Source organism: Terrapene carolina, unplaced genomic scaffold, assembly GCF_002925995.2.
Source record: "Terrapene carolina triunguis isolate 2854851 unplaced genomic scaffold, T_m_triunguis-2.0 Scaffold647, whole genome shotgun sequence".
Lineage (NCBI taxonomy): Eukaryota > Metazoa > Chordata > Testudines > Emydidae > Terrapene > Terrapene triunguis.
The window spans coordinates 372,361-388,078 of record NW_020664998.1 but is presented as its reverse complement, the minus strand read 5'-3'; the positions used below and the strand labels follow the sequence as shown (position 1 = coordinate 388,078).

The following is a 15,718-nucleotide window of genomic DNA, read 5'->3' as shown; positions in this document are numbered from 1 at the left end:
TCCTTAGGCAATAACTTCCTTACACCAGCTATAACTTCATGCTGAGTCCCATTCCATTCAAGGTGGATTCTGGCTAAAGGCACACGTACAGTAAACTCATAGAGGACTACAACATTCACACTCTGATTTGGTAAGTAATCTTCCTTTTTGACAAGATCTGCTTTAATAAGAGTGATGTTAGAAGCCATAATTTGCCCTTGACTTTTACACTCTATCATTTTTTCATTACCACTCCCATATAGAGCATTGGCACAAGATATGTAGCCACCCTCTACTGAACACACAGTAACAGCATTTACATAAAAGGTGGCAGTGTTGGGGTACATTTGGTTACACCCAGACAACTGCTCAGAGTTATACAACACACCAACATTGCGTCTGATGAAGCGGGCATTCACCCACGAAAGCTTATGCTCCAATACTTCTGTTAGTCTTAAAGGTGCCACAGGACCCTCTGTTGCTTTTTACAGATTCAGACTAACATGGCTACCCCTCTGATACTTGACACCAACATTGTTAGAAACTGGACTTTCAAGAGGATACAATTTCTGCTTTTCTTCCCTTGCTTTTTTGACTTGGAGCTGAAGTCTTTGCACTTTTGCCTCAGCTTCTAGTTCCTGCAATCGAATTTCTGCCAGTCTTTGTTCATGCTCAAGTTGCAGTTTACTTGCTGCCTTTTGCATTTCAATTGCTTCTGTAGCTTCTGTAGCATCAGGTAAGAGCTGTGCTCCTGCCTCCTGATTACTGACCATTAACAGATCTCTCAGTTCTTCATTTGTAGCTTTCTTTCTAAACCTTATCCCCTTTTCTGAACACAAATCTTCCAGGGCTCTTTTGGCAAGGCCTCATATGCTCTTTGCTCACCCATTGCAACTGCTCTTTAACCAACCAAACTCTCAATACCAAAATTCAGATTTGGATAGCGTGGGGTTCTGACCCAAAGCTTAATTGACCTGGTTCTGTGGATCCTGCCGACTACGCCACTGGAACGATGCTGCCTTTGGTGGGACACAACTGAGAGTATCAATTCAGGACAAATTGCTCAGAGCAGGGCACTCACAGCCCCAGACTGGGGTTTCTCCACCTCTACGGCACCAAACCAGCCAGCCAGAGAGGACTTCGGTCTCACCCCACTGGCTAACCACAAGTCACACAAGCAATTCCCTCAGACACTCCAGTTTCCCAGTATCACCACCAGTGCCACTCATTATGGGAATGAATGGTTATGAAAACCAATACTCCTGTAAAAGAAAAAGGGTTCTCTCAAACCCAAAGGACCAAGCCCCAGACCCAGGTCAATATACAAGTCAGATCTTACCCACAAATCACGCTGTTGCCAATCCTTTAGAATCTAAAATCTAAAGGTTTATTGATAAAAGGAAAAAATATATAGATGAGAGCTAGAATTGGTTAAATGGAATCAATTACATACAGTAATGGCAAAGTTCTTGGTTCAGGCTTGTAGCAGTGATAGAATAAACTGCAGGTTTAAATCAAGTCTCTGGAACATCCACAGCTGGGATGGGTCATTCAGTCCTTTGTCCAGAGCTTCAGTTTGTAGCAAAGTCCCTCCAGAGGTAAGAAGCAGGACTGAAGACCAAATGGAGATGAGGCATCAGCCTTTTATAGTCTTTTCCAGGTGTAAGAACACCTCTTTGTCCTTACTGTGGAAAATTACAGCAAAATGGAGTCTGGAGTCACATGGGCAAGTCCCTGCATACTTTGCTGTGTTACAAGCATAGCATAAGTTTGAAGTACAGACAGTATAGAGCCAACCTTCATAACTTCAACTACAAAAATGATACACACATAAAGAGAGCATAATCATAACCAGCAAACCATAACCTTGTCTTAGACACCTCATTTGACCCCCTTTATACAAGATTTGGTGCCACTACAAGACTTTGGTTGCACCCATGTTCTATACGGTCCCAGATTATGTCAATAACATCACAGCCGAAAAGGAAGGTTGAGGGGGGGAGAAACAGCACGCATAGGGTGACCAGATCACAGCAGTAAAATAGGACCCATCCCCTCCCCGCTCGGCCCCACCATCACACCCCTTTTCACCCCCTAGCCCCCCGCTGGCTTGCTGCGTCCCTCCTAGTCAGTCCCCCACCCACCACTCGCCTCCTTTCACCTTCTCCCTCCCCTGCCAGAAACCCCCATGCCCACCCCTAGAACCCCTGCTGGCTCACTGCTCGCCTCTTTGCCCACCCACCGCTCGCCCACCCGCTTGCCCCTGACTCGCCGCTCACCCCCCCCAAGTATAAAGCCTCATTCAAAGACCCAGAGGGTCACTATATTAATGCACACAGCATTCAATCAATGCAGTACCAAAAATTAAAATACTGAAAATGGATTCCCCTCTCCATCCACCGACTCGCCTCCTCACCTCCCCTCCAAGTATCAAGGGCAGCAGGTTTGTAGAAATTTTGGTGGTGCCCAGAACACTCAGAGCCCACCCCCCTGAACTCTGCCCCCCACCTGCGTAAGGCTCTGCGAGGGAGTTTGGGTGGGGAGAGGAGGTCTGGGGTACAGGCCCTGGGTTGGGGCAGGGGATTGGCGTGTAGGACGGTTGAGAGGTTGGGCTCTGGGATGGAGTCTGGGGTGCAGGCTCTGGGACAGAGTTTTGGGGCCGGAGAGGGGGTGTGAGCTCTGGGAGGAGGTGGTGGGTGCTGGGGGGAGGGGACTGCCATCACATGTGGCTTCCTTCCTCCTCTGCTGCCCCTCGCCATAGCCTCACTGGAGGGGGGGGGATGGGGCTGCCCCTTGCCCAGTTTGCAGGAGTGGTGGATGGGGAGGGGGGCGGATCACAGTGTCAAACACTCACCAAAGCCCCAGCAGCTGCTCAGGTGAGTGAGATCCACTGCCAATGATCCTGTTTCCCACCAGAAGCCCCCTCAGCGTCTCCTCCAGGTGGGTGCCGGGGGAGGGAAGGGCTGCGTCTGAGAAGCATGTGTGTGCCTCCCTCCTCCCCCTCCTGACTTGCAGCAGCCAGCTGCTCACCCTCAGCCCTCTGCCGGCCAGCATCTCTGGTTGCCAGAGAGGCAGCAGCAGCCGGGAGAGCCGCAGCTTTCGGTCCGGCAGGGACACTTCCATCCCTCGGCTCTGCGTGCCCGAGGCAAATGCCTCACTCACCTCGCCCTTGTTATGGCACTGGCGTCCAGTTTTGGGCCCCGCACTACAGAATGGATGTGGACAAATTTGAGAGAGTCCAGCGGAGGGCAACAAAAATGATTCGGGGTCTGGAGCACATGACTTATGAGGAGAGGCTGAGGGAACTGGGATTGTTTAGTCTCCAGAAGAGAAGAATGAGGGGGGATTTGATAGCAGCCTTCAACTACCTGAGGGGAGTTCCAAAGAGGATGGAGCTCGGCTGTTCTCAGTGGTGGCAGATGACAGAACAAGGAGCAATGGTCTCAAGTTGCAGTGGGGGAGGTCTAGGTTGGATATTAGGAAACACTATTTCACTAGGAGGGTGGTGAAGCACTGGAATGGGTTACCTAGGGAGGTGGTGGAATCTCCATCCTTAGAGGTTTTTAAGGCCCGGCTTGACAAAGCCCTGGCTGGGATGATTTAGTTGGGAATTGGTCCGGCTTTGAGCAGGGGGTTGGACTAGATGACCTCCTGAGGTCCCTTCCAACCCTGATATTCTATGATTCTAGGAAATTGACACAAAAAAGAACACACATGGCAAAAAAGGGAATTTTATAAAGCAGAGACTGTTTAGTGAGCACATGGTAAAAATATAAAGGTTGGTTAATAAAAAAACATTTAAAATATTAAATATAAGGGTAGGTTAAGAAAAGAGCATTTAAAAAAGAGTGAAATAAAAGAGAAACATATAAAGAGAGGTTAAAAGAGAGAACAGGGCAAGAAAAGGGAAACGAAACCCCTTTGCAAAGGGCAAAAATAGACAGCCCGTGGCTGAGTCAGAGAGAGAGAGCTCTTACCCTTGCGGCAGCTCCTGGGGAAGGAGGGAACTCCCAGGAGGGCCGCCCAGAGGATTCAGGGGGCCTGGGGCAAAGCGGGGGAGCTGCGGCGCTTGTACTCACCCGGCAGCGGTCCGGGTCTTCGGCAGCACTGAAGGGCCCCCCCCCACCGCCGAAGACCCGGAGCGCTGCCGGGCCAGGGCTTGTGGCGCCTCTGTGGTGCCTGGGGCAAATTGCCCCACTTGGCCCCCCCCAGGCGGCCCTGACTCCCAAGGCTCACAACCCCTCAGGTTAGTTATCTCTGCCTTTGGATTGGACCAATCAGATGCTGTTCGACAGCTGCATCATAGAATACATTTTCCTGAACCAATCCTATAGTCTCAAGATTTGTGTACAAGAGCCATCTCCCTCCCCGCCCCTCACTACCCCCTCCCCCTTAACCGCCCTCTTCTTCTCCTAAAAAACCCAACCCCCCCCCCCCCCCCCCCTCCCCCCCCCCCCTTCACCTGCCTTATTCTTATCAAAAAAAACCAGCCCCCCCCCCCAAGCATCTTTCCTGCCATGTAGCCCTTTTACATAGGTGCTTTAATAAAGGTTAAATCCATAAGCCCGTAGTAACAAACAGTTTTTAAAAGTTTCCCCCTATGTTTTAGACTAACATCGGTCATCTTTTAGTGAGGATAATTTGAAGCAGCATGCTTTTGCAGCAAAGCCACTGTTAGCAAAAACAGCCTGTGTGAGTCAGTGGATCAGAGATAAGAAGGCTGCTTCTTCCCCCACTGTTTAACAAATACAAGTGAAAGTTATATTAAGTTTTGTAAAGGAATAAACAGTTAGAAGACAAACCTATATGAAGACAGAGCCCTTTATTTAAAATTTTACAGGTGTGTTTCAATTAAAAAGAAATGAGCATGCAGAAACACCCCAGAGTGAAAACCACTGTGGCTTTTTCTACATTTTAAAAACAGATACGACTAATTCGGCTAGCCAGTGCTCCATGCACTATAGACTGCCTTCGCAAGGCTCTAGGGTCACCCCTTCAGTTTGCTTGTTTTTTTACAGAGACTTCTTTCCTAACTTTTTAACTGCTGTTAAAGTTTTAACAAATGGTGAGATTGCATTGAAAGACACTTTGTGAAAGTTATAACAAGTATTTTATTCCATTTACTGATTGTAGAAGACAAAAACCAAGGCTTTGTGACTGCATCTGAAGAACACCCCACCCCTCCACTTTCCCCCATACTGTTAACACTTGCTAAACATGCAGTGTTTCATTATATAACGGGGTTTTTTAAAACATTTAACATGAAAATACAGCATTGACTGAGATGTAATATAACGTGACCTTTTAAAAGGATATTCTGTATGCAGTGAGGCCTATTTGAAGCATTATGTTTCTTTTTTTAAAAGTTGAACATGAAAAATCAGTATTAACTGAGCAGTAACAAAACAAAGCCACTCTTAGAGATATTTTGTAGAAGTTTAGTGAACTAAAAAGGCTTAAGATACTAGCCTATCCTTTTAAAAATAGTGCTTTTAAAGTACCAAAACAGCAATTGGGTAAGAATATGAAAACTGGCAATTGAGGGGAGTTTACAGATGTGTTTTAATAAAAAAACAAAATTAACAAAAAAAATAAACAAGATTGCTTTTTAAAGTTTGGATTTGTACAAAAAACAGAAGAAAAAATTAGCTTATGTAAAAAAAGTTAGCTGTTTATTACCAGAGATAAGAAGTCTTGGGGGAATGAAAAGGTCCAGCCGAAGCGGGAGACGGTTTGATTTAAGAGGGGTTCTGGGGCTGCTTTGCAATGGTCAGATGCCCCAACAGCCTATATCCCTCATGCACAAGCGCCAGGGCTTGGTGGGGTGAGTGGGCCTTTGTTAGAGGAACAGGCCGCTCATATACCTCTTGTTGTTTTTGACAAACGGTAACCGAACTGCAGGTATACTACGGGGGCAACCTACTTCCCTTTTGACAAACCGCACACTCCTTGAATTTCATACAAACCACACTTCACACAGTTATTTTCAGCTGGCATTTTATTTTACAACACGGCCTGTTTTGTTCCCAAAACACGCTCTAACTTTTCGTGTTTTTTCTTAGCAAGATTTTGTCATTTGCTGAACGAAGAAGACGTTCAACATTCCGCATTAAACATGTATCTGTCGGTTTAGTGATTTATTATTATTGATGATGTGTTTATGAACGCCAGGGCAGAGCTGAATGTCCCACCTTCCATCACAGACAACGCGGCCAGCAGAGATCTTTTGGAATGCCTGCAGGCCTCGACCACCGACACCAGTGTGATCAAAAAACACCACAATCCCCTCCCTTTTTTTTTTTTTTTTTTTGCCTCTTAAATGGCAAAAATTGGCTAAAAGGCCCGAATGGCTCAATGTCTAATGTTTTTCATGCTTGAAGAAAGTAGTTTTAGAAATGGTAATGTTTTGCTTTAAAAAACACTTCTATGCTTTCCAAAAAAAAAAAAAAATCTGTGTGTACTTTCTCTGAATTGGTCGTTGTAAAAAAAAAAACTCGCCCTTCCCCGCTCCCTCACCGGGGGTGCTCTATTCAGAAACATGGCTCTGAAAGTCATTTCAAGAGACAGCATCTGGGCTTGTTGAAACGCATTTTGAGCGAGCCTAGATTCACTTGAGATTTTACGAAATTCGTCACGGTAGTGAGGCGGTGTGGCTCCCCGCCGTCCCGGAGCGGGACGAGCCCATCCAGAGGCCAGAGTGGGTGGAACTAGGGAGCTCTGAGCCTGCCCCTCAGAGGGTCAGGCGGTGACCCGAAAATATAAAGCCTCACCCTCAGAGCTCAGTAGGGTCCCAGCCGCCGGAGAGGCCAGACGTCTCCAGCCTAGCCCGCAACTGGGAAACTACCGCGGCCCAAGGTGCAGGCCAGGACTGGCCGGGCCTGCCCTACGCTCACTACCCAGAGGAGTTGCCAGGCCTGCCGCTCCCCCCAGACACCTCAGCTCTGTGTAGCTGAAGAGCCGAGCTGCCCGAGCGCTACCGGCTTCACGGTTTGCTGGGCAGCCCCCAGACCTCCAGACCCTGCACCCCTGGCCGGGCGCTTCCCCTCCCGGGTCAGGGCGGGGCAATATGGTAGAGTTACCATATTTAAGGTTTTAAAAACGAGGACACTCCACGGGGCCCTGCCCCCCCACCCCCCCGACTCCGTATTGCCCCGTCCTGACCCAGGGCCTGGGCTTACGGTGCTTATTCCAGTTACCGCAAGGACCGCCCGGAAAGACTCCCGCGGCCGGACTAATTCCCCACACCTCAGCAGTGTGCAGTGAGCCGGTGTGGCTCCCCACCGCCCCAGAGAGGGTCGAGCCCCGGCCAGCACCTCTACAGTCACCATCTGGTCACTTTGCACTAAGTCGCTGAACACCATTTTAAAATCTGGTCAAAGATAAGCCCTTGCTATGGCGATGTAAGGAAAACACACAGTGATAGCTGCAGCCGACAGAGCAGGGGTCTTTACCCGCCTCACAAACCCTCAGTTCTTGCCACCCAGCCCTGTTGCTCCATGTTGTCTGGGATTGTCTTTAGAAAACAGGCCGGCGGAAAATTGTGTGGCGAGGGTGTGGTCGCTGTAATTGAGCACCGATTCTATAAAGCCCTTGTGACGGTAGCAGTTGTTGCTTTTGCTTATAAGAACGGCCCTACTGGGTCAGACGAAGGGCCATCAAGGCCAATATCCTGTCTGTCAACAGTGGCCAATGGCAGGTGCCCCAGAGGGAATGAACAGAACAGGGAATCATCAAGTGATCCATCCCCTGTCGCCCATTCCCAGCTTCTGGCAAACAGAGGCTAGGGACACCATCCCTGTCCATCCTGGCAAATAGCCATTGATGGACCTATCCTCCATGAATCTACCTAGCTCCCTTTTGAACCCCGTTATAGTATTGGCCTTCACAACACCCTCTGGCAGCCTCTCAGAGTGACATCCAACTGCCTGAAAATAGACTCCATGGGGTAATTCACCAGGCCCACCTCAGCCCCCCTGGTGAGTTCGGTTCCGTCTCCTTTCACAATCTCGCAACAACGCTACAGCAGCGGGCTGTTTAATATAATCGATGCCATTCCCTGCTATAAAAACGTCCACGGGGCAGACTCCATAACGGCTGATAGAGGCGACACCGCAACGTAGATGCTTTTCTCGATGCTGGTCTGCGTAGGGGCTATTTGGAACAAGTCTAGTCCGGATTTGGGGCACTCTTCAGACCCGCAGTGAACAGAAGCCATGTTGATTACAATCTCTCTCTTTTACCAGGTGGAGAGCGTCTCCTCTTTCGCCCAGGCTTCCTCTTGGACTTTCGCTTACGGCCGGCCCTGCGCGTCAAAGCCCTTCTTTTAAAGGGTTTCGGGGGACCTGTGCATCGCAGGTATGACACATTTCCCTCTCTCTTCCTCCTTTAATGTACATTAACCCCGATCCCTCCTGCACAGCCGGATTCCCCACCTTCTCCAGAACATCGCAGGAGATGTAGCCTACCATGTCGCTAGCTATGTTTTGAGCAGCGGTTTTTACGGCGGGTTTAATAATCTCTAGCCCCCTCCTCAAAAGCAGTACAGCGTTTCGAAAGAGGCTACAGAATATTCCACCCACATCCGCCCTGTACACCACCAGGACCCCATGATATCCAGGAAGGACGTATCCAGCCTGGGCTTCATCGTAGTTGCTGTAGACGGCGGGGTCCCCATAATTTATTAGGGTCGCCATAGCAAAGTCTGTTCTGGTCTGTCTTTCTTTTGGGGGGATTGCGTGGATGTGGTGTTTACTGACAGGCAGGTAATGCGGTTTATCATAGGGGATGGTGACAAACTGGTTGTTCCTTTCTTGGACGGGGACACAGTGTAACAGGGGAATGGAAAAGTCCCCCACAAACCTTTTTCAAAAGCTCTTCCGGTCGCCTTTTCTAAAAGGGGCAACAACCGGGTTTAAAACTGTCTCTGTAAACCGTTTTCCATACTGTGGCAGGGTGGACTAGGTCTGGAGGCCCCCGCTGGAGGCCTCGCTGTCCTATATCACCCTGCCCCAGAATAGAGCAGTGAGAAGTCCTCCAGGCAGCCTAGAGTGGCTGCAGAGGAGCGGCCAATCAGAGGGGCTGATGAAGCGACCAATAAGGCGCCAGAAGAGCCAGATAAAAGGCAAGCCGCAGAGCAGAGCCTTCAGTGGCTGAGTGAGACCTGATGAGGGAGGACCGGGTCCTGGCTGGCTGGCTGGCTGGCTGGCTAGATGAGCAGCAGGTCACGGGCAGCTCACTGCGGACAGCTCATCAGGCAGAACCAAGCCCAGGGAAGGCTGCCAAAGACCGGGTGTCTGGCTGGCTGGATAGCGCAGCAGCAGGACCATGAAAAGGTCAGTGCGGGCAGGCTGAGCCCAAGGGACTATGCCCAGGACCTGGCCAGACCTGAGGAGGGAACTGAGATGGGTCCTGCTGGTCTGGTTGCAGACTGAGCCCAGGGAGGGCTACTGACAAGGTCACCAGCTGCGAGTACCGAGATGGGCCCCGGCTGGATGGTTGAAGAAGACAGTGCCGCGGGGGAGAAGCCTTTGAGCTGCAGCCCCATACCAGGGCCGTGATAAGAACTCGGGACTGTATACCCCGGAAGTGGGGACAGTGTGTGCGGCTCGGCCGGAGACTGAGCTGCCGAAGACCAGCCGAGAGAACCAGTAGCCGGGGGGTGCTTGCAAGAGGCAGCTGCCACCCTAATGTAAGACTGAAAAAGAAAATCAGGTCACACCTAACCGAGAGAAAGGGGGCCAGCCATGAGAGGTGGGTGCCGCCCCATGAAAAAGACTGTGATTGCAGGTATATTGGCCAGAGAAAAGAGGGCGCTCGCGAGAGGCTGACCCATTACACATACCTTCAGAGAATTTGAGGGCTTGACATCAGCGGGTCTGGTACGTAGAGTTCTGTGAACGCTCCGGCGGTCACTCTTTATAAACTCAGGGAACATGTCGAGGTAGCGAACGGTTTGCTGGGATGCAAAATATCTTCACAGCTGAGATTTTAAAGTTCTGTTAAATGGCTCCACAACCCCCGCTTTGACTTCATTATTAGTAACAAAATGGGGAGCGTCATTAACGCCGCTTTAACAATCTGCTTGAAGGTTTGTTTAAAAATTCTTTCCCCCGAACGGTTTGTCATTTTTGAGGCACGTGAGCTTGGCTGAAAATAGCCTTAAAGGCTATGGAAACTTCACTGCCCATCTTGTCTTTTAGGCCTAAAGCCCAAGCTTAATTAGACAGAATGTCTGTTGCTGTTAAGATGTACTTAAAATCACTCTCAAACTCCAGTGATTGGGGGGGTTCCAGCCTAGACCCACACACTATGCCTATTCTAATTGTACGTTTCCCTGCTGGGGTGCCCTAAGGGGGGCTGAAACACCCTTGCTAGAGGACAATGGGGGGAGTTCTTAGAGGGGTCACACAGACCCCTTTTGGGATGGTCACCCCACCCCAGAACCTGCCCTGATTGGTCAGATCTTCTCTCAGGGAGGTCTTATGGGCTGAAACCGACCCCACTTGGTAGAGGAGTTCTTAGAGGGGTCACATGCCACCCCTTGCTTTGGTCATGTGTCCGTCTTGACCCCTGAAGTAATACCCCAGGGGGTGAGTCTTATGGTGACAAGTGGGTGGGGCCGGAGTAAGAAAAGGGCGGGTTCAATGTTTGTACTACTTATGGGGGGAGGGATAGCTCAGTGGTTTGAGCATTGGCCTGCTAAATCCAGGGTTATTAGTTCAATCCTTGAGGGGGCCACTTAGGGATCTGGGGCAAAAATCAGAACTTGGTCCTGCTAGTGAAGGCTGGACTAAATGATCTTTCAGGGTCCCTTCCAGCTCTATAAGATGTGTCCCCATACACCCCTCTAGCTAGTGTGGTTGGATGCTCATAGAGTTTGGTTGTGTGTGTGTGTGTGTATTCCCTCTGTGTGCCTGTGCAGACAGCTGGCACAGCAGACGTCAACCAAACTGCCCAATGGCCACAAGATCCGTTCAGAGACGAAGGCACCCAGCCAGGTTTATTGTTGACGAAGCACGGTATTAGTATCCCGCAGACTCTACCAGACCACGAATACAGGTATGCCCGTAACAATGGACCAGCTCAGTGAACAGTGGGACTTTCCGTTCCTCCCTAGGCTAGACAAAGATACTCCCTCTGAGATACATCCCCATACCCCGATACAAAGAAGTTACATACTGCCCCTCTGACATAGTTACTGTCTCCTGACGTGGCTAGTTATTACTGATTACCTTGTACATGTTGGTTTGATTAAAACATCTCTATTACATACTGTCATCCTGAGCTTATCTTTTAGGAGGGGTCAGTGCGTTCCTGTTATCCATGGGGAATGGTTTTGTACCATCCTTGATATCGGGATATTCTGGTACCATTTGATATCGGGATGTGTTTGCATGAGCACTCTGTGCCTAGCACTTCTTAGGAATGTGTATTTCTGCAATATCAGCCCTGTTCTTGCCCAATTCTGTGAGCAGGTCCTGTGTCATACCAGGCCTCTGATTCTTCAAGGGCTTATGTCTTAGGTTCTCTTCCTACTACAGCTAGCTATCCCCAAAGGCCTCTATCTATCTATCATCTTCAGGGCAGGACTGTGTAAACATGTCTGTGCAGCGCCTGGCACAACGGGTCTCTAGGTACTACCCTGGTAGTTTCTTTCTCTCTTACATGCCAAGAGACCTCTGATCCCTCTGGGCTAGGATAGCACTGAAACGCAGCCACCTCTGGGGTGGGGGTGAACCCCAGCCTGGGGAATATCCGATGACAGCAGCGTTTAGGAAACAGGCCCTGAGCAGGGGCGGCAGGTTATATGGGCTCGTGGCTCTGGGCTCCGCACCGCCCCCCCCTCCCACCTCCCCTGCATCCCCAGCCCTGCTCGCTAGCTCCCGGGCTGCAGGCAGCGTTGGCTGGTTGCCCGGCTCCCTGGGGATGAGGGAGAGGAGGCTCCCTAAGCCGGGGTGGGCTCTGCCGGGAGGGGAAGGGGTGGCAGCGCGGGGGGGCTGAGGAGCAGCAGCCCCCGGTCCCCGGCAGCCCCATGCAGAGTGAGGCAGGGAAGGGGGCTCTCAAGCCCAGCTGGTGCCGGTGGAGAAGGAAGGAAAAGGGGGGGGGATGTTTTTTCCTTGTGGTCTCTCTTCAGCGGAGGGGGCTGAGGGAGCCGCAGGACCAGGAGGCAAAGGAGCGACTTTGGGTTATTGCCCCCCCCGTACTTACACACACACCCCAGTGCTGCGCCCGGGCTGTGAAACTGTGCTCAGTGCAGCTTGTGAAGGAAGGAGGGGTAAGGTGCCAGTTCTGTCTCCTGCGTCTCTTGCTGACTAGCTGCAGCCCCAGCGCTCAGAATGAAGCAGTGTTCTCAGGGACTGTACAGACTCTAGACTAGTTTTCAGTTGCCTGCTCAATGCATCAGCCATGCCAGCTTTTCACTTCGCTATCTCCTGAATAGTGGGGACTGGGAATGGGGCGGGGAGTGTAGCAGATGCCAATTGGAGGTGAATAATCCCTTGGCCAGATTCTACTGGGTTTATGGTGCTTTGTGCTATGGACTGGAGCAAAGTGGCTGGTGAATAACCAGGAATCTGGTGAATAATTGTTCTCTAAATTCAGCTTTCTTCTTTCTCTCTCTGTGAATTATCACTAATTCAGAAGAGTAGTGTGCAAGTTGACTGGATAATGGTCATAGCAGAATCTCTTGTTATAACACTGTAAACCCTACTACCTGATTAGTAATTTGATATGTCGGGGGCACCTTTTTTTCTGTGTTCGCTCCCCCTGATGTTAGAACCTGGCTACGCCACTGGGGAGGGGGGCTTCCTAGACCTGAGCAGCTGGGGCTTGGGTGAATTTTGTGACACCCTGCCCCCCCCCGCCACCACCCTGCAGTCCCCACTCCTGCCCCACGCTGGGCAAGGGGCAGCCCCATCCCCAGTGAGGCTATGGTGAGGGGCAGCAGCAGGAGAGGCCACACGTGATGGCAACCTCCCCCCGCCACCCCGGTACCCACCATAGGGGAGGCGATTGGGCTTTCTGGACCTGAGAGAGGCCCTAGGAGCCTGTGCAGTGACCGTGGTGCAGAGTGAGTGTGCTGCGGGGGAAGAGGAGGGGTCCCTCCCCTGTAGCTTGCTGCTGCCAGTGGGAGCTGAGTCCTCTCTGGCCCTAGCCCTGGGGCAGCCAGTCTGCACCCCAAGTTCCTCATCCCCAGCCCTGCCCCACCCCAGAGCCTGCACCCCCAGCACCCCAACCCTAAGCACCCTCCTGCACTGTGAACCCCTCATCCCCAGCCCCACCCCAGAGCCTTCACCTGAGGGGAAAAACACACAACTTAAAGTTGGTGGTCAGTTTGGAGTATCATTGTGTTTAGCACAATACTTGATTATTTTACACCCTTTAAAGTATATAACTAGTCGTATACAGGTGTTACGAAGTGGGAATGTTCTTAATGTTTTCTCTGAATACTGTGTGGGTGCCTCAGTTTCCCCTATGCATTTCTTAAGGATCTAGATGGTGGGATAAGGGGGTGTGATTGTTGTAGAGCCCTAGAGGGCCAGTGTGATGCTGTCTCCAAGGAGAGTGGCTGAAACCCTGTCTCCAGGCAACTGATGGCCTGGGCCACGCTCCTGCAAGGTGCCAACTGAAAGTGTTGGAGAACAAAGAGATCAGGTGGCCTCCTAATGCCTGGAAAAGAGACAAAGGCCAGAGGAGGGTGTGTCAGTGCCTGGGCGGACTTCCGGGAAGCGCACAGTGTGGAAGGGGATGCTGGGGTGCTCTGGAACCACTCCTTCAAAGCCAGTCAGGACTCTGGGGGAGCCTCCTCTCTCGGAGCAGACTGTCTCCAGGGCAAGAAGCTTACACCTTCCTGGGTCTGACCTCGGAGCATTCAGCATGCCCTTCCACACCGTGCGCTTCCCGCAGCGAGTCTGCCCAGGCGGGGTCCTGGGGCAGCCAGAGGGCTCTGCACCCCAACTCCGCAGTCAGACGTGACTCTCAGCCAGCCGGGAAAACAGAAGGTTTATTAGACGACAGGAACACAGTCTAAAACAGAGCTTGTAGGTACAGAAAACAGGACCCCTCAGTCAGGTCCATCTTGGGGGGTGGGGAGCCCAGACCCAATCTGGGCCTCTCCCCATTTCCTGAGCCAGCTCCAAACTGACACTCCCTCCTCTGGCCTTTGTGTCTCTTCCAGACAAGGAGGCCACCTGATCTCTTTGTCCCCAACACCTTCAGTTGGCACCTTGCAGGGGAAACTGAGGCACCCACACAGTATTAAGAACATTCCCACTTTGTCACAACAGGTGCAAGAAAATATAATACTGTTTATTGAAGCAGGCAAGTGCTGCTTCTGCCTTTCCACTTTTAATTGACCCTTGTAATCTTGTGGCGCCGACGCGTTGTAGCTTCATTTTATCCCAGCAACAAAGTCTTGATTTGTAGGACCACTAATAATCAACAATGGATTTTTCTGATAGTGATATTGTGCAATAAAGAGAAATATTGCGCTTACGGCTTCCAGTCCATGTTTACACTATTTAATAAAATATATATATTGGCTTACAGGGTGGGAGTGGGGGGGGCACCACCATTTTGGGCACCACCAAAAATTATACAAACCTGCCGCCTATGGCCCTGGGAGATTAAATATCCTTCGAGGGGGGCCCAGTTGCTTTAACAGAAACAAGGTTGGAAATCGGCAACTGCACTGCGACTCCCACTCACTCTCTGCCCCTGGCAGCCCAGCTAGGCTGCTGCCCAAGGACTCTGTCCCCAGAGGTCCCTCCCCCATTCCCAACAGCTGCCCCCCTCTGGCCCTGCAGCCTTTTCTCGCCCCAACGAGGAAACAGGGAGGACGTGTTAGCCCTTTGGAGTATATCCACACTGCATCTGGGAAGAGTCCGGCCCAGCTCGGGGAAAGGGACCCGCGCCAGCTATGCTTGAGCTGTGGATAGCAGTGTGGCCACGTGCATGGGGAGATGCTCCCCGTGTGGAGCCCTGCTGTGCCTCAGTTTCCCGGGTCCCACCGGGCTGTTGCACAGACCAAGTCGTGAATGTTTGTGATGCCCTCAGATCCCGGGGCAAGAACTCCATAGAGAGGCCCAGGAGGTGTCATTAATCATTCAGGGCAGCGCGGGCTAGGAACGGCGGGTGGGAAATACGGCCTGGGGTAATGCCCCAATGAGAGGAAAAAGACGTATTGACCGTGGCAGGGCTGCGGTGGAAACGCACTGTGTGTGATCGTGGAATCAAAGGCTGCAGCACAATGCAAACGCACCGGGGATTGGATTAAGCTTGTACTGGGGTAAGGCCGACAGACCCAGCTTAGTGCACGAGCCTCTGCAGCATGAGCCAAAAGCCAACTGGCTGGTAGCTAAGGCTGTAGAGCAGATTCATTTGCTCTCCGGCCTTGGCTACACTCGGGACTTCACAGCGCGTGTAGCCGCGCCGCCAGCGCTGCGAGAGCTCTCTGTACTCCACCTCTCCGAGGGGAGTAGCTTGCAGCGCTGTGAGCGAGCGTGCAGCGCTGCAGGCTCTGATTACACTGGCGCTTTACAGCACTGCACTCGCTGCTCTGGGGGGGGGCGTTTCACACCCCTGAGCGCAGCAAGTTGCAGCACTGTACAGCGCCAGTGTAGCCAAGGCCTAAGTGGTCTCAGTGCGACTAGATGGGACAGAAGCCCACACCCAGGAGGTGTGTGAGTTACACCAGCACCATGTGTTCTGGCATTTCCTAACTTCCCAGTGCTTCCGTGTG

The 15,718-nt window shown here is 51.4% G+C and overlaps 1 protein-coding gene across 1 annotated transcript in view; it reads right to left on the bottom strand.

Annotated features, from left to right (window-relative positions):
- Nucleotides 1-15,718, bottom strand: part of LOC112103300 (phospholipase A2 inhibitor and Ly6/PLAUR domain-containing protein-like) — an 83,157-nt gene that overhangs the window by 49,612 nt on the left and 17,827 nt on the right. The window lies entirely within an intron of this gene.